The sequence below is a fragment of the Fukomys damarensis genome, unplaced genomic scaffold (genome assembly GCF_012274545.1).
Source record: "Fukomys damarensis isolate Sample0158 unplaced genomic scaffold, DMR_v1.0_HiC HiC_scaffold_33, whole genome shotgun sequence".
Taxonomy (NCBI): domain Eukaryota; kingdom Metazoa; phylum Chordata; class Mammalia; order Rodentia; family Bathyergidae; genus Fukomys; species Fukomys damarensis.
This window is the reverse complement of record NW_022900945.1, coordinates 50,451,472-50,474,407: the sequence shown is the minus strand read 5'-3', so window position 1 is coordinate 50,474,407 and position 22,936 is coordinate 50,451,472. Positions and strand designations below refer to the sequence as shown.

Here is a 22,936-nt window from a genome sequence, read left to right as displayed (position 1 = left end):
GTTTTTTTTTTTTTTTTTTTTTTTGGACACAGGGTCTCTAACTCAGTATGCAACGCATGTTGGCCTCAGACTTGTGGCTACCCTCCTGTCTCAGCCTCTGGAGTGCTAGGGAGACTTCTGTTTATGGGTATTTGATTGGAAAGCGACAAGGCCCACTTTCCTCACTGTCTTTTGCTTTTGCACTGACTTTGACTCTTTTTATGAATAAGATAGTAGCTCCATGTGCTTGTTGTTATGTCTACTGTTTGTACATCATTTATTTGTAAACCATCTGCTATTATGTCTGAGAATCACACAGAATCAGTGAAGTAAGGGGGTCTAGTTTTCATTCTTTTTTTAAAATAGTTTACAAGCTTTCTCCCAAAGGTTAAGGAATCCATCCCAAGTCAGTGCCTTTCATGACAAAGAAACATGGCCGCTGGAGTTCCCTGGGAGTGAGACGCTTTGTCTTGCATTGCTGCTTCTTGTGAACCTCATCTGTGCCAGCACACCCTACCCATCCATCAACAAGCCAGACACCAGACATGGTTTGAATAGCAGGAGTGGTGCCCCAAATCATTTATGTCCATTTTCTTTTAACTTTACAAAGGTCGTTTATTTTGAAATATGGAGTCCTCTTCACATATTCTAGAAAAGCGGAAAGGCAAGGGTCCCTAATTCTGGTTTCTAGACTGTAGCACTGGGTTCCCAATTCTGGTTTCTAGACTGTGGCAATGAATGCGTGTGGGATTTTGTTACCAAGAGTTCATGTTACCAGTTTTTCTGTCAACTTCTTAAAGTCTGTTTTCCCTGGTTCCTGCTTCCTAGCCGTACTGTTATACTGACCAGACAGTCCAGAAAAGAATCTTCTTTATCAAACACAATTTCTAGATCTGAGGGAGGTCAATAGGAAGGTAAGTGTGTGAGTTCTAGTCTTAGGAATGTGGTATCTCCTCTCTTACCTGTGCTTCTCAGGGGAGCAGAAGAGGGTGCATTCCTACGATGACACTGGGCTTCTTGGGGACAGAAGAACTCTCCTACAGTTCAGGAAAATTAAGTGAAAATACTGTCCGCTTTTCAACGAGGTCATTCACAATGAGTGGAGCAACTGTACAGTAAAAGGAATACAGAACTTGGGTGCAAAACGTCACTCTGCTTTTAACAAAGAGGGTGATACTGGGCAACCTCCTCACCCGTCCGAGGTTCAATTTGCCTGAGTATAAAACAGGGACAGAACAACCTGGTGCATGAAGGTTTTGCACAGGTCAAATGGGATGGCGTATGTTATTCTCATAGCCAAGATAGAGAAATCCAGGAAGGGGGGGGTGCTGAATAATCTATGGACAGGTAACTGAACCAGCAAAAAATTTCCAATGACCTCCCAGAGGGCTCTATTTCTGGACCTGCCTTGCTCAATTTGTACAGCCATGATTTGGTCAAAGCTGTGGAAAGCATATTTTTAAAAACTCTCATTTGAGGGAGGAAAAAAAAAAAGAAAAAAAGAATGAGCTATTGGCCCAGTGTCTTAGCACAAAGCTGGAACCCAAATTACTGAAACTCCAAAACATTCTCGCTTGAGAATGTCACAAAATAGCGAGAAATGACTGTCAAGTGGAAAATAAACAGAACCCAAAACTCCCCCAAATGTCAACCCTACAAAATGAATTTCAAAAGTGATAAAAGCAGACACAATTTAAACTCACATCTACATGACAAAAAGTCTACCTCACAGGTAAGCAAGAAGGCAATAAAGGAGAGGAAGCAGCAATGGGAGGAGTTTACATTTGGGAAAAGGTGCAGGAAAGAGCCAATGTATCCTGGTCTACATCAAGCGTGATACCCAACACAAGGCAGGTGAGAGTTTTCTACTCCTTTGGAGCCAAGGGATTGAGTTTGAACGCCTTTCTTTCGGTACAATGGCTACAGAGAAAGAGATTCTATGCCATGTCCGGTAAGGAATTCAGTGTTCCATCTGGAGGAAAGAAACCCAAAGGGGACTCATTCTTATTTTCAGACTGGGAAGGACCTTACAGTGTTCACATGGTCGAACGTTTTTTGACTCGGTATCTCCATAGCGAGAATGGGGGACCAGTGAATAGATAAAAGCAAAGCTCACAAACTTGCACTGACCTGTCCGAATTGTCCCTGTCCCTGCTAGCCCTTCCCCATTTGCTGTGTGGCCCCTTGGAGGAGCGTGAGCACCAGGAGTTCAGGCGCTAGATAGGAAGGCAGGGGGAGGATCTCAAAATCTCCTTCTACCTTGGGAAGCCACGATTATCACTGACTCCTGTGCTGCGTAGTTTTCCTCTGAGAAAAGGTCTTTGGGAGATAGTTCCAAAGGTAAATACTTTTAGCGGGACACAGGATTTTAATTTATTTTTTAAAATCTCTGAATCCCACGTAAGTACTGGTTTCAGTCAGCAGCACAGGAATGTGGAAAAGAGATTGGATTTGGAAACACATCCATAAATTTGGGTCAAACTCCAGCTCTGACACCCAATATTTGACTTTAGGCAAATTATTTGACTTTTCTGAGCTTCATTTTTTAAAACTCATATTAATACTTAGTTTAAGGGTTGTTGGATTAAATGAGATACAGCATCTCATTGATTCTAAAGTGTATGTTTTTTCATATTTTAATAGCTCTGAAATCAAGTTATTTAGACATTCTAATTTTGATGGTATGTTTAGCATACATACAACTTAACTGGGAGCAGACTTTTTCCATAGAACAATGTCTCACAAAAATCAACAGCAACTTATATTAAAAAGGAATATGCTAATATATATTAAACACTTAGCATAATGACACGCGGTGAGTGCTCAGTACAATGTGAATTTCATTCATCCTTTCCTATACAACTGCTTCACAAATTCTAGAGGAGCAGGGAAGCCCTCCAGACATCATAATTGAACCTGGGCTACAGATTCCCAGTATGGAAAACTGATAAGAAAATTCACATCCTTCTGATCTTGTGGAGAATTATTTCTGTTCTATACACATATATTCACTTGCACATGCACACACACAAGCGCACACACACACATACACACACACACACACACTCACATATAGTCTTTCTCGTTCTCTTTTTCCTGTGGTCGCATAAACATTCTGTAACTTTCCAACTTTGCTCACTCCGTATATTTTGGTTCACATTCAAACTCATTTATTGAGCACAAGGATAAATGTTTGGCTGCTCTATTTTAGGAAAGAGGATATCCTTGCTCCCACCAACATTCTACCCTCATTTTCCAAACCAATCACCTACCACCAGATGCCTTTGTCAAATTTAATATCCTTCAGCTCTGACTTCTCTCTCTCACCTCAATTCAAGATGCTTTACTTTGTCACAAGTAGCACATAATAAACTCAATGCTGGGAGGATATATCAGTAAGGAAATTTTTTTTCCTTGACCAGGCTGGCCCTGAATATAATCATCAGAGAGACTTTTGGTAGTCAAACCTTGTGATTATAAGTCATGGATTTTTTTCATGTAAGAACCTATTTAATCCTTTATAAAATGGTATCAAGTATGTTGCTTTGCTGTTACTTTTTGCTAGTGAGTTAAACAAGCTAATCATATGTTATCTTCAATCTACTTCTTTAGAGCTGTCTTACATTTTTATCTATTTAATGATATTCACCACTTACTCTTGCAATAACATTAGAAATCTATTTGCTAGCTCTGTCTCTTTCTTCCATCCAAATTCTAGACAGGTGAATTACTGCTTAGTAGCTCCTACCAGAGGGTGTGCAGTGGCAAAGTTGCGTTTGGTTTTCATTAGTATGATCAGTAACTAGTTAGCCAGTGTTCATCAAGGGCCTACCACATACCCGGCACTATGTTAGGTTCTGGGACTCACTAGAAAGATAAAAGCTAGACCTTCAAGGTATTCAACTTTTAGGGCCAAAACATAGAGCGGAAACCAAACTGAGCAGGGGCTATGTTAGGTGATGACAGCTAGCGGAGTCATCTGTGGTCTCCACTCCCCCTTTCAAGGCACAGAGGCAAGGCCGTGACATTCTGAGCTGCCACTGCTGGTGCCAGGCTGCCCTGGGTGCCTGAATGCTGCTGGAACTGAGTGCTCACCACAGGTCGGTGTGTTCCTCCTCAGACCTATTTATGCTGGTTCTTCCCATTCTTGTAATTACACGATTTAATTAAACTTACTTACAGTAATGAAATATAGGTACAAAAAGAAATTGTTTCTACAAGATCTAAAGTTGAATGTATGAGACAGGTATTAACCTTGAATTATTTTTTAAAATGGGCTGTCAATTTAGGTGTGGGAGAGCCAAATGTAAAACATCACTCAATCTAGAAAAACCTGGTTGTCTCACAAGTGTCTTTTAAGATCTTGTTCCACTTTAAAGAAATCAAGGCCAAAACAAATCAAAACAAAACAATCAAGGGAGCCTCAGAAGTATGGCTTCTATGAGAAACAGTAGGCACAGTTGTAATGGGAGGCCCCAAATTCCAAAGATGAGGCCTTGGCGCTACATCAAAAACTTGAGGGATGTTTTAAGTTAAAAATAAAGGCTGAAGGAATGATTCCATTATTTTGTACCATTCCAAGTTAACCAACTTGTTCAACTAAGTCACGATTAATTGAATCTGGTCAAAGAGTTTCCACTGTTATTAACATAATCATATGGTAGGAACTATAACACAGTGTCCCAAGGCAGACACAATGACCCCTGACACAGGAAGAGAGGTTTGCGGGGAGGAATCAGTTATCATTTAACTCAGCTTTCTAAACTCTGTATATCAACATAGAGGAAAGATGGAGTAGGTTTGACTCTTTACTCTGCCTTGACTGTATATTCTTTATTCCATTAAGTTTATTGGTACATTTAAGGTAAACAATACAGTCACATTCATCACTGGGATCTTACCTTTACATAGGAAAGATGGAGTAGGTTTGACTCTTTACTCTGCCTTGACTGTATATTCTTTATTCCATTAAGTTTATTGGTACATTTAAGGTAAACAATACAGTCACATTCATCACTGGGATCTTGTACCTTTACATGATGTATCTTGGTTCTTATTTTTTCCACATACCCCGGCCCTCCCTTCACCCCCTTCACCCTTTGTATATTCTTAAATATACAGATTGTCACTGCCTCAGTTTCTGCATTTGGAAGATGAGGACAATAGCTGTATTCACTTCAGCTGAGCTATCATGAAGAAGATATCAAAATCATCACGTGTTCATAAAAATGGATGCAAAATTATTGTAAGGCTTTCACCAGCACGGGAGTAGGAATGCTGAGGCTGATTCCAGAGATGAGAGAAATGTCTCATTCTTCTTCTAAAATCTCCTGCCAAGAACACAGGAAATAGAGAGGGAAGAGAAGGAATATGGGGTATAAGTTCCCAGATGCCAGGGTTATGTCTGCTCCTGAGGCTCGTGGGCCAAGTGGAAAGCAGGCACCCTGCGTGACCACACTAGGGTGGGATAGCAGAGCTCACCGGCCCCTGCCAATTAGCTCATTTAGTTCTTCTAACAAACTCGCCAAGTATTGCTGTTACTTCCGCTCTACCGATGCGAGAACCAGGAGTCACAAAAGTTAAGCACATCGCTCAGGATTGTGCAGATGATGAGCGGGGAGCAGGACTAGAACTTGGAACAGTTGACTGCAAATTCACCCAAGGCCGCCTTTCTCTTGAGCTGTTCTGTTCCCAAAGCCCAGGCTGTTGCACCTTGTGTCTATTCATTTGTTAAAACTTTTGGTAGGACAGGATGATGCAACTAATGGCTAAAACGAGGGTTGGAGATTATCAGGGATTTCAATTATCCTTCCTCTCTCTGACCCCCATTACCAAGGATAATCAGAAGCTAGCTTTAGCAATTTTCTGAACGTTTCATTAATTTAAAATAAATTTATACAATGTCATTTCCCCCCTCTACCCAAATTAAAATGTCCTTGTCTCTTCAGCTTCTCATTATAAGCAAATCCCTTGCATGTCTTGGAGATTGTCTGTTGTTTTTCTCCAGTGCCTTTGTATTTCTGCTTTGTTTTCTTTGAAATGAAAGGATCCAATGCTGAATTCTGATTTTAAGGTGAAGTCATAACATCAGCGTATATCATTAAAATGTTTTATTGTAATTACAGAAGTAGTCAATGCCAAATTATGTGCACTATATTATTTTCTGCATTATTCTTTATTCCATTCTCAAAGTTAATACAGCCTATTATATCTCATTCATTCTTCTGACTGCTGCTGCACAGCAAGCAGATGTCTCCATTGAGCAATCCACAATGAATCTGAGATCTTTTTCCTGAGCACTTACAAGTAGAGTAATTCAGAGCCCATCAGTGAGTATGAGCTGTTTCAATTGTTCCTTTCAGTGTACATTAGCTTGCACTTGTCTACATAAAATTTCAAAGAATCATAGATATTAAAGATGGAAAAGACCAGTAGTTTATCAAGCCTTCCTACTTTTCCATCAAAAGCAAGTGAAAGAATTAATTCTAACAGTTCACATTATTTCAATGATGCTTATTAATAATAATTACAAGTTCTGCTTACAGTATGTAATCTCTTTCATCCTAAAATCAGTTAAGACGTTCATATTTAAAAAGCAGTGATTCTTTTCCAAAAGGGAACGGGCACTGACTATAATGTTACCATACCCCAAGCCAAGCCAACAAAGCCAATGATATGATTCATTTGAGTTCAATAAACAACTCTTAGCACCAACCACTTGGAAGGCAGGGCCCTGTTGAGTGCTCTGGGGGACACATAGAGGTAGGAAACCTAAATACCTGCTCTCTTATGTTTCGCCTATAAAGGGATTGTGGGTAGTGTACAGTGCTGTTATATGGTCACTCTGAGGAGACCAGAAGATGACGTGGACACTCTGGAGCTGGAGCTCCTCTGGCTGTAGGAAGTGAGAAAGACTTAATGGAGGAAAGTGACATTTGAACCAGTCCTGTGAGGAAGTGCATAACATCATTTAAAAAGAATGTGGGGAAAACCTACTGAAACAAAACAAGAGATCCACCTTACAAGGAAAGGACTAGTATTCACTTTCTCACTGTAAGCAAATAATGACCATACACAGAACATATCTGCTTAGCCTCTTTAAATAGAATTAGTAGGTTGTGGAAATTCAACTCAATTACCAACCTGAAACAACAACCAGAACGCATAGCCTATCAATCGTGAATATACTTGTGGAGAAAAGGCAATGCTTTAAATTAGAAGCATCTGGAAAAAAACAAACTAACCAGAAAATCAATATTACATGGGAAATTGGGAATTCCAAAATACAGATAAAATTTCCAATTTAAGAGCTGATAACTAAATGACCTACCTGCCAGTACCTTAGTACTACCCAGTACCATTCAAGAACTGAGACTAGGGCTGGGGATTTAGCTCAGTGGTTCTGCCGCCTGCCTCGCAAGGTCCCGAAGTTTGATCCCCGGTACCAAAAAAAAAAAAAAAAAAAAAAAAAAGAAAGAAAGAAAGAACCGAGATGAGAAGACCATTTGATTCCTTCAGGGATTTGTTGACCCTTAATGGATTGCTTTACAACTCTTCAGCCCCCCAACCTTGAACGTATAGAACAGGGGGTTTTATTTTCAATATGTATATCTATTATAGTTTGGTCTTAAATATCTGTCAGAGGTCATTTGTTGAATGTTTGGGCCCCAACTGCTGACAGTATGAGGGGGAGGGGTTAGAAACTTTAGGCAGTGAAGCCTATTTGGAGGAAATAGGTCACTGATATTGAGACCCTGACCACTTCTCTTTTTTTCTCTCTTTCGCTCTCAGGCACTATGAAATGGGCAGCTTTAGTCCACTCCAGCCACGTTCTGCCTTGACACAGGCCCAAAGTCATAAAGTCAACAACCATGAACCAAGGCCTCAGAAACCATGTGCCAAAATAAACTTTTCTTTTTTTCAAAAGTTATTTATCTCAGGTATTTTGTTACACTGACAGAAAGATAACACAATAGCTGTGTAAGTGTAGACTGGGGAAATGGCAATACTTTCTTATGACTCGTAAGAATAGATAGTCTCCATTCTCACTCAAAGAATAGAATCTCTGAAAATACTACCAATCAATACATTACTTTCTTAAAAAGTTAGCCATTTAATACTACCTTTCATAAAACCCCTCATGTGGAGAAAAAGGAAACTACAGTATAAAAGGAATTTCTGGTACTTCCATATTTGTCCCTGAGGGACCACTGCAAATGTCATCTTCTGCATGAAGCTTTCCCCTAGTCTACCACCGTTCCCTTCTATGCCAAATTAATTGTTCTCTCCTTTGACTACAGCAGTCTTTTGATCCATTGCTATATGTTTTATAAAGTGTGTGATCATTTGTCACCCTCCACCAGGATGCAAGCCACACTTACCCTGTGCTCCCCGCAACGTTAAGCTTGTTTTCATTGGTGGGCATACAATAGATACCCATCACATGTTTGTTAAGTCACTTCATCAGGTCTCAGAGGCCTCATTTTGACACCTTTAAATTATTTTTAAAAATTTTTTAGACTGGGCGTGGTGGCTCACACCTGTAATCCCAGCACTCAGGAGGCTGAGGCAGGAGGATTGCTGTGAGTTCGAGATCAGCCTGGGCTACACAGTGAGTTCCAGGTCAGTCTCAACTACATAGTGAGACCCTGTCTCAAAAAACTGAAAAAAAAAAAAAAAAACCCAAAGAACTAAATTTTTTTTTGTCTGAACCCCTTCCAAAGCTTTAACCTTGATTCTGCCATTTATGACTTTGGGACACCTTTGGAGTCAGACTAACCTACATTTAAACAGACTTACACCAAAGCTATGTTTGTCATTCATAGTTGTAAGATTGTGCGCAAGTCACACCCTCTAGCCCTCAGGGTCCTCAGCTATGAGATGTAGGTATGAAGTGAACCTACCTCAGTTTCAATGAGACAATGTGTGAAAGCACTTGGCTCAGTCCTTGGCACATATTTAATTCTCAATTACTAATATTTCATTCCCACCTCATAAAATGGAAACAATAATACAAATCTCTCAGGACTGTTATAAGGAAGAAATGATCTAGTGAGTGAAATTTTATGCAGTACATTATTTTGTCAAAATTTTTTTCCCTCTTTTGCACCAGAATAATTGATACAATTGAGTGAAGACTTATTATTACATATCAGGTAATGTATTTATTAATCACTTTAAATATATTTAACTCTTATAGCAAAGTATTGAAATAAGAATTATCCTTAACAGGTGAGAAAACTGAGTTGGTCCAGAAGCTACAAATAAGAAAGATCAAACTAAAAGTGTAAATAAGGTTCCAATTGTATAATTGATAATGTGAAATAGGAAGAAAAGGGCTAAAGGAGTAAGGGAACTGGGAAGGGTAGGGGAAAGGAAAGAAGGGAAAAGAAAAAATATGAGAAAAGGAAAAGATGGGAGCAAAGTTTTTATAAATAGGGAAGGGTGGAGGGGGTGAAAGGAGGACAGGGGTATAGGGAAAAAATAACAACCAGGATATATTGTGTAAAGGTACAGGATCCCAATGATGAATGCAACTGTACTGTATGCCTAAAAAGCACTAATAAATTTAATTAGAGAGAGAGAGAGAAAAGAATAGACTAGAAAATAATGGACAGGGGACACAGGAAGAAAGCCTAGACAACAACTCCCCACAGAGTTTAGCATTCCTCTTTCTCCTTCTCCTGGTCCCCAGTCCAGAGTTACACTTCCATTGTTAACTAGCCTCTGGGATCCACATGAATACCTGCTCCCTTTCACTATTCCCCTACTCTTGCTTTTTACGAAATGTGTGAAATGACGTAGTTCACCAAAGAGCTCACTGTAATACAATGGCCTTTCCAAATTTCCTTCTTGGTTATAAATTTGGTATTTGTTCCCAAGATCTTCTTATCTCGGGTATGCTAATTGTCACCCATGAAACACTTTAATTTTTAGCCAGCTGGTTATTCTTAACTTCCGAGATTTCCATAATGGACTTAGGTATGCCAAACACACTTGTTGGCAGCAACATGGGTGAGAAGAGGACCCTTCCTTCCACGGTTCCTACTAAAACACAGCCCTGTTTTACATTAAGCAACAATACCCCTGCCCCTGCCCACCTCCCTTTGCTGTAGCATCCGGTACTAGAGCTGAGCTTCAGATCCTCGGCCAACTTTAGTCTCAGGTTGGCTAAGAACCACAACGTATGGCAAAGAAAAGATGAGTTGGGTTCATTGGATCCTTTCTTGGTAATCTATATGAGGGAATTCTGAGAATGAGGCAACGATCAGGAAGGCTGCTACAACTGCATGAAAGGAGAGAGAGCATGGAGAAGTAGCCATGAAGGAGGCACGGTAGAGAGAGCAGAGTTCCAGACGCGAGGGTCTTGGTGTAGGAGTTTGCCTGGAAAAGACAAGGCGAAAGGAGGTTCCAGGAAGAGGGATGGGCTTGGGCACCGGCACAGAAGTTCAAGTCCTGCACTGCTCAGCCTCTTTGCCTTAAGCACCCGGGTGTGTCACAGCCATCTACACAGTTAGGTCTCCCTTCTAAGCATCCTTAGAGCAAGCAGGTCCTCTACCTTCACTCAAAAGGCTCCCTGGCCACAGATCCTCAGCAAAATTCCCTTCCTCAAACACGTCCTGACTGCGCAAGGATAACACAAAGTCCAATACGCCTAACATTAGACAAGATAAGGCCACCTCGGGGCTCCCAAGTTTTTCTTCTGAGTTAATGATGGCTTGGCTTCTTTCAAATGCCATCAATGGCCCTGCACTGTATTTATTGTTCAGGAAAAAGAGTGATTTTTATTTTCATAAAATCATTAAAGTTCTCTAACACTTTAGGCTAAAGTCATATAAGCAAATACAATTTTGGTAATATTCTTGGTAATACTCAGGTCATTAAAAATGAGATTGGTAATAATAATATCTAGGATATGCTTCTTTTCTTTCTAGTAGTTGCATTCATCAGTAACTGAACATTTTACACATTTCTACAGAGTGCCTTCATATGTTGTACACAGCTTACTGATATGTCCATCCAGATCACCCATGTTTAAAGTCAATAATGCATGTCTCTTATGTATCTACTTTTTAGGATTGTTATGAAGTCAAGCAAGACATACAATGTTAAGAAACAAAGCAACCCACAAAAATTAATAGAAGTGAAAGTAATTACACGTGGCCTTCAGAATCCTCTTTTCCGATTAAAATGTAATTATATTTTATATACTATATTTTTTCAACTTAAAAAGTCACTGAATTACTAACCACCAAAGAGACTGTGAGATGGTTTCCCTGGCTACAAGCAAAGTGATATTCTCAAAACATGGTGGAATAATTTACTATTGGGTTCTAAAGATTAAATTGAGAGCTACTGTGTAAAATTTTTAAATTACACTTTTTTAACAGGTTTAACCAATTTTAAATGGATAATGCCTAAAATCACTCATAGAGGTGACATGCTTACCGAAAAACATTTATTCTGTCCCTTCTTGGTCTCACTGTCAGACACATTTCGGAAACAGTTTATGACTTACACCCTAAAGGTATAACTAACACATGCACGCACACACGTATCCGATATGTAACGTATCCAGTCTTCAGGAGCTACCCTTTGGGAGTTGCATGTCACAAAGACTGTCGATAGTCCTGTCATCCCCCAAAACATAACGTTAAACACCTAGCATGTAGCATCGGCACTACAGTTGCTTAAACTGGTCCTTTGCATCCTTGAGACAACGTGTGAGCATAATCCAAACAGGAAACAACGGTTTCTGGGCAAAAAGCATGTGAAAATGGTGAAGGTGAGAGATGGAACCCAATGACCACCCATTTAAAATCCATACTTATTACACAGGAAGACATGCATTCAAAACAGCCTATTCTTTTGATTGTGGTTCTTTAGTTTCTTGCAACATGTGCCTGCATGCTGACTGGCAAATTCTCCTAAAAATCCATAAATGAAAATCCTCCTTTTTCCTAACATGCTTTTCATTTCAGGACATCAGTAGAATTTGTACGGTGGATATATACAGGAATACATCCTATATCTATCCACAAAGCCAACTAGATTTTCCTTTGGTCATCATGGTTCTTGACTTGGGTTGTGTATAAGGTGACCAAAATGATCAAACTCATAGAGTATCCAGAAAAACAAGGAAGACACTGACTAGCAGAGCTGAAGGGACTGGAAAGATGATTACGCTCAATTCCTTCATTCCAAGAGATCCAGAGAAGCAGAAAAGGGACTTTGGCAAAACCAGAAGCTGGCCGAATGTCATGTAGAAAGCATGTCATTACTAAGTCAGAATTGAGGGCCCTTTTGTTGATCAACACTCTAAATTCTAATTTTGAAGGAAAAAAGGGTCTGAAGTAAGGCAATTATTTTAATGCCATGTCAGCACAGTGTGCTTAATCTGAACAGCATGGTGATTGCCTTAGTTCTCCACATCTCATTCTCGAAGGGGTGAGCTGACAGGGAATGTTAACAGGCTGGCCCTCTTGCCCTGATTTCCTTGTGGGGCCTTGGGTGAGTCACTTAACCTTACTTGAATGCAATGGACAGGTAACATATTACTTAATTTACAGGCCTGTTGTAAGAGAAGACCGAGCAGATATTTTAGAGTGTTAAAATGTCAAGGCTTGGCTGGAGATTTAGCTCAGTTGTTCTGTCACCTGCCTCGCAAGCACAAGGTCCCAAGTTCGATCCCGGGTGGAAAAAAAAAAAAAAGTCAAGGCTTAAAAAGAATGAAGAAAATTTCCCTTTTATATCTTATATTTAGGTCTCTTGGAGGTAGAGAAAACACAAAATGTCCATCAATACGACTACGTACAAAAGCAGTATTTGTGACTAATGAGTCTGGAAAGCTCCCTTTACATTGTGTTGGTTTTATGTTCAGTAGAACTAAAGGCTCCAGTATCTTTACTTAAACACAGTACGGGCACACTGCATTGTTAAAAATATCCTAACACTCTTCACTTTAATTCTCCTACTAGAGTTAAGGATGCTTTGCACCCCTGCTGTCTGGCTCCCTGGTAATTCTTTTCTCTGACCACGTCCTTATTTTATTCACTTCCGAACTCCCACTCTCTTTGGATTACTCTTCCAGTGCCAAACGAGATTGCCTCCCCCAGAGGTAGCTAAACAGTGAGTAACACATTTGGAAGGGAGGGTCTGGCGGAAGTGATCAAGTAATTACAAATACAGTGAGTGCTGCTCGGAGGTGAGGGCACTGGCCACAGGTTGTTGCAGCAGCGTGGGCTGTGTGCCTCTGCTGTAACAGTGCTGAGGGATTAGAAATGACTCCCATCTTGCTCATGACATGACTGAACCACAGAAAGTGTGTGGGTTCCCAAAGTATAGGCACCAAACCTATGATTTATGTGTGGGTGGGCATGTCTATCTTCTTTTGAAACCATTAAATTAATCTTAAAAAGAAAAAAAGGACGGATTGACAACACCGAAGACAACACTCCCCTGAGTACTAGAGAAAGACACAACGTTGAAAATGGTGATAGGAACAGTAAAGCTTATCTGCCTCTTTGGGAATGACTGGTATTTCAACCACATGTTCTCTTCCAGGAAGACCATAATTAAAGGTGGTGTGTGTGTGTGTGTGTGTGTGTGTGTGTGTGTGTCTACCTTTGCTATCGCCAAGCTAGTAAGATTGTAATAACTGAACCAAAATAGGATCTTCTGAGGTTTAAAAAAAAATCTTTCTCTTTATAAATAGAATGTGTGTCCTTGCTGGGAGGGGTGGGAAAGGTCATTTCATTACACTTATTGTCTTTGGAATTCCAAGATGACCGTGATAATGGTGGAGTTTCCTGCAGCTAAGCATTTAGGATCAGCCCAGGAACTATGGAATAAGTAAGGTGAGCGGAGAGCCTCACCTTATGATAGCCCATTAAGGTTTAACAGCACACAGAGGCTACTGCTAAGTGAATTACAGAGATAATGACTCTTACACAGGCTGCCTCACAACAAGTGTGAAGTTATTTCACAGTACAAGTGTACAGGGTTAGCAGATGTTCTCTGTGTCTCTGCTATACTCCGGGCTGGGAGAGGGCAGAAGGAAAGAGGGCAAAGGACGGAGAACTGTCTACACTCTGGAACGGCTGGGCTATCTGTGTGAGGAAAGCCCCCGGGGGTGCAATAGGGACTGCCTGAGCTGAGGGGAAACTTAACTCATGTCTAGTTAAAAGTTTAAGTCAGTAGCAGGTGTGACTTTCCTTGACTTATAATATCTGCTGGCTGGTCAGTATATACTATCAATGTCATCGCTATTGATTTGTGTAACTGTGTGGTTAATGTTGATCGTACCATCAAGACTGGAAGCCCTCCCGAGGGAAGGGGCACATCTGCACTACTCTTTCCTACATCCTCAGTGCACAGTAAGGTGCCTGAAACATAGTAAAGGCCCTTAAAATAGTAGTTGAGTATACAGATGAATATGGGAACGAAATCCTAAAAATTTATTTTGTGACCCACCTTTGCTGTGCTTGTGCAACAGTGCGACAGAAACAAGGCAGAGTTTGCTGCTAGAGCCTAGCACAGCAAGAAGAGTTGCAGAAGTGCCTGCCCTGGACCATTCAGCACCCTTAGACCACTATTGCTTCTTCTTGGGCACTAACATCAGGATGAATAACCTTTCTTTCCCCTTGTAATTCTAAATTCAAATGTTTTAGGAAGATGCCTAAAGCCAAAAGCACACTAGAGACAAACCATAGTTAACATCTTCTGCCAACAAAATAGAACAATTAAGTTTTAAGATATAAAGTCCTGCTCCATTCTAATCAAACATTAAATGTGGGGTTAAGGGGAGGCCCGCTTGCCATATCAAGGCCAACTAATATCGTTGTCCTTTCTCACACACAGAAGTCAAGTTTCCAGGCCTCTATGGGAAGAACATACATAATCCCAACTAAGCCTGGCCCTTTGCTTCCACCACTAACTATCAAAGGGAGTCAGTCTGATAAGGATTTGCTGTTAGAGTAGAAGGAGTCACAGTCTCTCCAACCTTTACAGACTTCTTTTGGACAAGTAGCAGAGTTGGAGAAAACCTAGAATTAGGTAAGAAAGCCCAATTCCCCCAGAGAACTGAGAGAAAGAGCTAGAACTGAAAGCCTTGAAATAACCACAGTGTAAGAACAGAAGGAAGGAAATGTACAATTCAAAAGGAAATAAGCAGACATTTTTTTCTTTCAAACATTTTAAGATGAATATTAGGCCCTGATTTTAGCCTTCTACTCCCATCTCTCAAGATGTCACTTTAAAAAGCGTAAGGTTTTATCCACAAAACCACCAGTAAGTAAACAGCCTTCACATTCTTACCCTCATACACACACAGTAAGATATTTACTCTCTGATAAAAGTCAATTGTAAATAAATCTCATTTAATCTCTAAAAGCCACAATAAAAATCTTTAACCTCCAAGGTAGAGTTTACAGATGTGTAAGCAGGCCCTGCCAGTGCCAGAAAACACAAGGTCTTGGATAAACTCTGATAACAGAAGGCACATTTTCTCTCTCAAGCATCTTACATTGACCTTCTTTTAAAACACACACACACACACACACACACACACACACACACAAGGGAGGAGGAAAGGGAAAACCCAACCCCTCCCATCCCATTCTCTGTACAAATGGCCAATAAATCTCACGAAAAAGACACAAGAGAAAAGGACAGAAGCCAACAGGTGGAAAGAGGATTTTTGTTTCTGTAGAAACACTCAGACATTTGATCTGCGCATCCCGGTCTATTTGTCTCAGGGTGTCTTTAATGATGGTTTTATCATGAGGGCGATGATCGGGAATAATGATAACACTTTTGTGATTCCACAGCATTTCTAGCTCGAAGATCTCTCCAGGCCTTTTAGGCATAGTTATCTGTTCGATTTCACTAAATCCCAAGGAGGCAGGGAGCATCCCAATCACTTCTCTCAATTTCACAGATGGGAAAACTGAGACACAGGGCAACCTACAACTCTTCCACAGTGTCTACAACCTGAAAAATTCCCGAGACTGGAAAAGTTTGAATCGTCTTGGGGCAGAGTTCTCTTGCTCTCCCTGCCTGCCTGCTTGCCTGCCTGCCATGCGGCTCTTCCTTGGAGAGTGGGGCTGGGGTGATAAGGATTGGGTACCACCCCTTCACAACAAGGCGAGCCAGGGCAGTGCACACACATACACACACACACACACACTGCGCACACACACACACACACACACACACACACACACACACACACACACACACAGGCTTGCGCATACACACAAAGCTCAATGCAATCTCTGCAGTCACTGAACAGAGCCCCAGCCTGAGGCTGTCCCCCAGCTCCGAGTCTGCAAGGCCTCCTCCGGTTCTCTCTGGCTTCTCTCCCCTTCTCTCCCTTTTCCCTCCCCCCCTCCACCCTCCTCCCACCCTTCTCCTTCCACCCCTCTCCCCCACCAACCCAGAGGCACAGATCGTGTTACTGGGGTTCCCTGGAAAGAGGGGCCATCCCCAGACTTCCAGGGGCAATGCAGGAGCTCCAATCGCAGGAACCCAGCGCGCCTCCTGAGCAGCGCAGGAATGAGACCCCCACTTCCAGGCACAGGCACAAGCCTGCCACAGCAGAAGGAATTGTTAGGGCTCTTACCTTTTTTATGAGGAGAAATTCTGGAGAATCATTTCAGAAACTGAGGGGGGAAAGTGAATGAAGACAAAAAAGACCCTTTTCCTGCAATCCCTGGCCTCCTGGTATCAAGACACCAGGACAACATCAAAGCAACTTAGGGGGAACACTTTAGGGGCCTATTGTCTGCTCTGGTCTGATCTGTTTTTCTTCTGACTCCCCCTCTTGCTGCGGTGACACTTGGTACGGCCCAGGCATTCATGCCAAGTAGCTTTCACACATGGAAGCTTGTCTCAAGCAATTGCTGACAAGCCACAAACAAGACATTCTCCCTCCCTTCTCCGCACCCCCCTTCCCCCCTCCACCTTTTCCTCCTCCCCTCTTGTCTTCCCTCCTCCTTTCTTCTGAATGCAAACTAAAACTCTCCAGTGACTGGCAGGCTTGCAGGCTTGGCCTAGCTGTGCATGCAGACACACACACACACACACGCACACACACACACACACACACACACACACTCACACACGCACGCACACGCAAGCAGCTCAGCTAGTTGCTGCTGCACTGGTGGAGTTAAGAGACAGGAAAAAGCCCAGGCTGAGTTGGGGGCAGGGAGAGAAAGAGAGAGGGAGAGGAGAGCCGCCTCCTGTGTCCTAGTAAAATGGCAGAAGAGAAGTAAACCTTTTGGAAAGCCAGCAGTGGCCACACACGTGGACACACACACGCAGACTCGGAGGCCATCCGAGCTCCAGCAAGAGTGAAATAAATGACTTGACAAAGAAAAACGCCCGATCCCGTCGGCTTGGGGTAGGGGGAGTGGGGAGAAGCTAAGAGGGAGGGTGAACCTAGGTCTGGGGGTTCTGTTGAATGTTTAGGCGGTTTTTCTCCCCGTTGTTCCCTAAGGATCTAAGCATCCTTCGCTGCATAATGGAACATAAACCCGAACCACTAGTTAAAATAAAACCACGAAATGTGTAAATGTGCGAGTAAACTTTAACTGTAGGTTCAACTTGTACCCAGGATATTTTTAAAGTGGAGTATTTTTTTTTTTTTCTTAGCAGAAACCCTAGAGAGCAGTAGCAAGGAGAATAGTAACAAGTAGTGTAAACTATGAGAGCTGCGAAGTGTGATGCCGAAGTTACTGATTGCCAGGCTGCTGGAATTTACAGAGGGTGGGCATGCGAGGTGGAGGGGGCAGGGTGAGTCTCTGGGAGCTGTTTTCTAGGAATGAGGGGTGAACGAGGTAGGGTGATGAATATGGCAAGAAGCAAGCAGAAATTTGATTGGTGCGTCGAGGGGATGTGAAGGGGGAAGAGAGAGAACATTGCATAAAAAAAAAAAGGCAAAGAAGAAAAATGGAAGCCCAGAGATTGAAACACAGGGAATGAATGAGATGGCCAGGGAAGGCACGAGACGCGAGCAGGAAGGGGCACAAAGGACGCGCAGATCTGCAGATGGCATGAAGTCGGGAGGGTGGATTGAGGTCAGGAAGGAGAACGGCAGGCTGATTACGTGACGTTCGTATTTTCAGCATGCTGTGGAGTCAGAAGGACGAGGTCCCTCAGCCCAGGCCGAGATGGTTATCCCTGTCCCCCAGCATCTGAGCGGAAGTTCAGCCCTTCACTGGTGCAAAGCCAGACCTGTGTTTTTGCACAGAGGTTATTTATACTCTATTGCTCAGAATCTTCCTTTACAAAATGGAAATTATGAACACACCTATCCCTCATTCCTTCACAGGCATCCAATGAGGAATAAACTGTGATTTATTTTACACCTAAAGCTAGCTAAATGACTTGTTAATACCTAAAACTCACCGTGGCAAAGGCGTTCTTGTTTCTGTTACTTTTCTCCTCTAGTTTGCTTCTTCGTTATGGTTAATCCCTGGAACACTCTGCCCAGACTCCCGTTCATGGTGCTGATGGTGGTGATAATGATAATAATAATTACTTTTTAATTGAGTGTTTACTTGATTCTCTGCATTTTCCCAAGCATTTGTACCATGAAAGAATTTCTATCAAGGCAATCTCCATTTGCAGGTAATTTAAAAAATGAAGCGGAAAGAGGTTAAGCGTCTGAGGCCACAGCAAGGTAGAGGTTGGCGTCGAAATCAGACTGAGCTCTGTGTGACCCGAAACCCCTGTACTTTCTCACCGCTGTTCCCTCTCACTCAAGCGGTCCAGCCTCCACGTGGCACTGCACACGAGGGCACTGTTTCTGCACCCCAGGGCTGCGGAATCCTGGATCCTTTCTCTTTGGACCAGGAGAACTTCTGACCTCTCTTTAATAGGCTACTGACTCACCATGCGCTTTTAAGCGGTGGTGACTCGCAGCACACAATGAAGCCTCCTAGACAATAATTACACATAGGGTCACCTTAACCTTTAATGACAATTTACAGATTGCTAGGCATTGGTAGGTGGCACCTAAGTCCAGGAAATCTTCCTTTCCTTAAATATAAAAGTACATCTTCAAAATAAGGAAAGCCAGCTAAATGTACCCCCGGAGTGTTGATGTGATGATGATACCACTCAATCTTTATTAAGCATCTACGTGAAACAACTCTGCGAGGTATAAGCCATTATCTTCCCCACCTTCCAGTGGAAGAAGCTGAGGCCCCAAGGCTAAGTAACTTGCTAAGTTCACTCAGCTAGGAGGTGGTGGCTGAGATATGGCCCTTTCCAGAAAGACTGAATGTCTAGCGACCACTACACTTATTGCTAAGGGGGCAGAAGAGCAGTTCCACTTATTATAATAAAAATATAAATGCTCAGTGAGAAAAACAAGAAGTCAGGGCTTCCATCTACCAACTCCAAAGAGAAAATTCAAGTGGGTACACAGGCCAGTGAATGAGCGGAGCATCTCTAGGTTTTTTTTTACTTTACTTATTCATACTTTTATTTTTTTTTACAGGACCTCTGAGTGTAAGCATGGAGTGCAGAAGAAAATGCCCCGAAGACCTGGATGCTAGCGCCAGCGCTGCTTCTCACCTGGGCCCCGCTATCTGAGCCTTGTTTCCCGTCCTACAGTGATGACCTTTACTCTGATGCTATTATTCTAGTGATTGTCCAGTTGAGGAAAACTGGAAGCCAAGGTAGCCAATGAGATGTGTACTTGGGCTCACGTGGATACGTGTATGCAGGAAGATGGTAGCACAAGAGGCTAGAGTAAGAGACCCTCCCTGAGCTGCTCTGTCCTTATTACAGCACGTGTCTCTCTTCTGCTGCCTAATGGCCATTTGTCACTTAATTTTGTTTCACTGTAAGAATTCCCACCAATTACAAATTCATTTTGCATCCATAATACTCTTTACACTCTAGAGAGCATAAAGGAAACCAGCCTTTCATACTTTAGTGTGAATTATTTCATTACTACCCTGCAGTCACCTAGTCCATGTCAGTAACCATTTAGATCAGAGCATAAAGAGGAAAAAGCGGGGCACATGGACAGTTTTGGAGGTTAAAAGAGTCCTTGGCCTAAGGCGGGACTGATACGGGAGTTGCACAGAGAGGTAGGAAGATAAGGAACATTGGGAGTTGAGACAACTCAGGGAGGCGAGGAGCTAGGAAGGGCAGAGACTTTCTGAACTTTATCGGGGACAAGCCTGGATTGAAAGGAAAGAGAGGAGACCCACACTTCTCTCCCCATGCTCCTTTTCTTTTTTCTGCATCTGGCTTGAGCCGATGATAGAATCTCTAGGGGTTCATTATGGGACTTAAGTTCTTTTGAGAAAACAAGGGGAAAATGCTCAGCTTCCCAAATGTTCCACTTACAAACTAACCTTAAAAAGCACAGCTCATTCATAACTTGACATTTTCCTACCTGTACAGATTAAACGGTGGAAAAGAATGTGGGTGTCAGACAAACGAGGCTTCTCCTTCCCCCACATTTCTGAAGGGAGGATTGTCTGCCATCAAGGAGAGAATCAAGCAGAAAAGTCAAGAAACAGATTTCAAGTTGTACCAAGAGAAAGCAGCGATTTAGAGGCAGGCAGGACTAGAGCCCACCTAATCTGAAAATGGCCATGTCTTCTAATATTAAAGGAAATATACTACATAACACGCAGCACTCCCCAGTGATTAAAAAGCAGAGTGAGATCGCTGCGCTCTGGAATTAAAAGATTCAGAATCTGACGGACTGATTCAAACCAAATGACCTCAGCCAAGTCTTTCAACCTTTGTGAGCCAGTTTTCAGTGAGTTACTGTGTAAAGGAGCTTCATGAACAATAAAACACTACACAAAATTTAACTAGTAGTAACCAATAATAATAATAATAACAGGTAACAGCACTCCTGTAATCCCAACACTTGGGAGGCTAAGGCAGGAGGGTCATAAATTTGCAGCCATCCTATAACCCTTGAGAGAGGGGGGGACCAGCTTTCAGTATGTGCAGGGCTGCCCTTCTGTGCATCATCTCGTAATCCTCCCGGCTCACCCTATCTACTATAATATCGTGGGGTGCTGATGAACTTGGTTTCTAGAGCCAGACAAGTGAGGCATTGAATTACGAGCTCTGCCACGCTGTGATTTTGGACAAGGTGGCCGAGTTTTCGGGGCTTCATTGTTTCATTTGTAAAATGAAGATCTCAATAGCACCTTCCTCGTGGGGTGAGGCTTGAGGATGAAATGAGATGAGGAATGTGTGTGCCTGAGTTAGCACAAGGTCCAGCCCCTAAGAAGCAGTCAACGATTGTTAGGTGTTATATTTGCTCTCATTTTACGGCCTTGATGAGATTGTTTAGCCCCAGGTTACAAAGTTCATAAATATAAGGGGCTCGAGCTCTATGTTTCTACTCCAAACCCATGTTCTTTACTGCTGTTTTACATCGTCTATCTTGCCATCGATCTTTTCTGACCCACAGATAGTCGAAGGAGTACCCCATTTCCACCCTTGTTTGGCCTTTCGTGGGTTCCCTCTTGAACTGTCACCCTATAAACACAAATATCCAAGGAAAACATTTTTTTATACAGAGTATCCTAAAGAAAGGATCCTATTATTCAAAAGGATTATTTGACAAGACCCCACAGAGTAATCTACAGGAGAGTTCAGAAGTAGCTGGTGACGAGCTCACGCTTTAGGACTTAAAAATTTATTGGTTTAAATTTCATCTTCTTAGCGAAGCTTCACGTAAATGGCCAAGAACTCCAATGTAGAAGAGAGAAGAGCAATAATCCCCCAACTACAATATGCTCTACCCTAAAACTTTTAAGAGATGAGTAGAAAATTGAGAACTATAATTTTTACAGGAAAAAAAATGTTTAAGGGAACACAAGTAACCTAAAAAATATGCATTAACAGGAGAGTCAAATTACTGAGCTTCAGTGAGAGGTGGCAGGTAAAAATAGACCATTATTGTAGTGAGGAATAGAAATTCCTTCTCCTTTCAAATAAGTGAACACAACTTCTTCAGTTTTTTAAAAACTACAGCAAATCAGAAAAATAGACTCACGGGTAGGGTGAGAAGATGACCATTCTGGGATTGACGGAGTGATTACATGCCTCCTGGCCATAACAGATCATTTTTTAAAGCGCACTTCCCCCCCACTCTGGGCCACTCCTTGATGGAGCTCTCAGATTTACCAAAGACCTAGGAAATGCTTTTAAAGAATCATGATTAATTGATAAGACAGTCAAAGATATTTGCTTGTATTCATAGGTATTGGACTCACATTTATAATTGTTATTTAGGTGAACGGAATCATATATGCTACGTTGGAACTGTGTAAATTTCATTAAGCAACATAGCCAATCTTTGTGAGCACACTCACACACAGTCTCCTGGGAAGGAAGTTCGTACCCCCATGAAGGTCTTAGAGCCTGTCTATGATGAACAAAGTAAATGCACAGTAATACAACTGACATTCAGAGGGACAGAAAAGTCACTTTGTCCTTCCTTTTCTCCCTCCTAATCAGGATATGGAAAGGAGCTTAGAAAATCCGGAGAAAGGCCTTAGAAATTAATGTTCACCAAGGCAAGGAGGGCACAAACTAAACAGCAGGTATTTTCTGTGGGCTGTGTTTGCAATTCCCTTTCTTGAGATTTGCTACTGTGTGAAGCTTGCAGCTCCTCAGAGCAGAAAGAGGCAGCAGAACTACCATGGGAGCTACTGGCTTTGGTAAACAATGAGCCAACTTCTCCCCCAAGGGAGAAGATCACCAGAGGTGTAGTGAGCTATGGAGAGAAACTCTCCAACAGTTTCCAGAGGCAGCCAGGAAACAGACTACCCCTCCTGACTGGCTGACTGCGGCTGCTGGAGTGCACTGAACATGAGTGCACCCCGCTCTTGCTTAAGGGGCAAGGGGATTTCAGCATGATCTGGGAGCACTTAGGGGCTACAGGGCTGTTTAGAAGTTTGCATAA

General features: G+C 42.1%; 1 protein-coding gene across 2 annotated transcripts in view; it reads right to left on the bottom strand.

Annotated features, from left to right (window-relative positions):
* The window catches only part of Bcl9 (BCL9 transcription coactivator), an 80,605-nt gene extending 63,728 nt beyond the window's left edge, over positions 1-16,877 (bottom strand). Inside the window, exons 1-2 of one of the 2 annotated variants that reach the window (XM_033758312.1) lie at positions 16,601-16,877; positions 942-1,016 (exon numbers count right to left, since the gene is read on the bottom strand). The gene's annotated coding sequence lies outside the window, so the exon portion shown is untranslated. The remainder of the gene's footprint in view (positions 1-941; positions 1,017-16,600) is intronic. The other variant, XM_010623148.2, reaches the window with a different exon arrangement.
* Between the last annotated feature and the right edge of the window lie 6,059 nt (positions 16,878-22,936).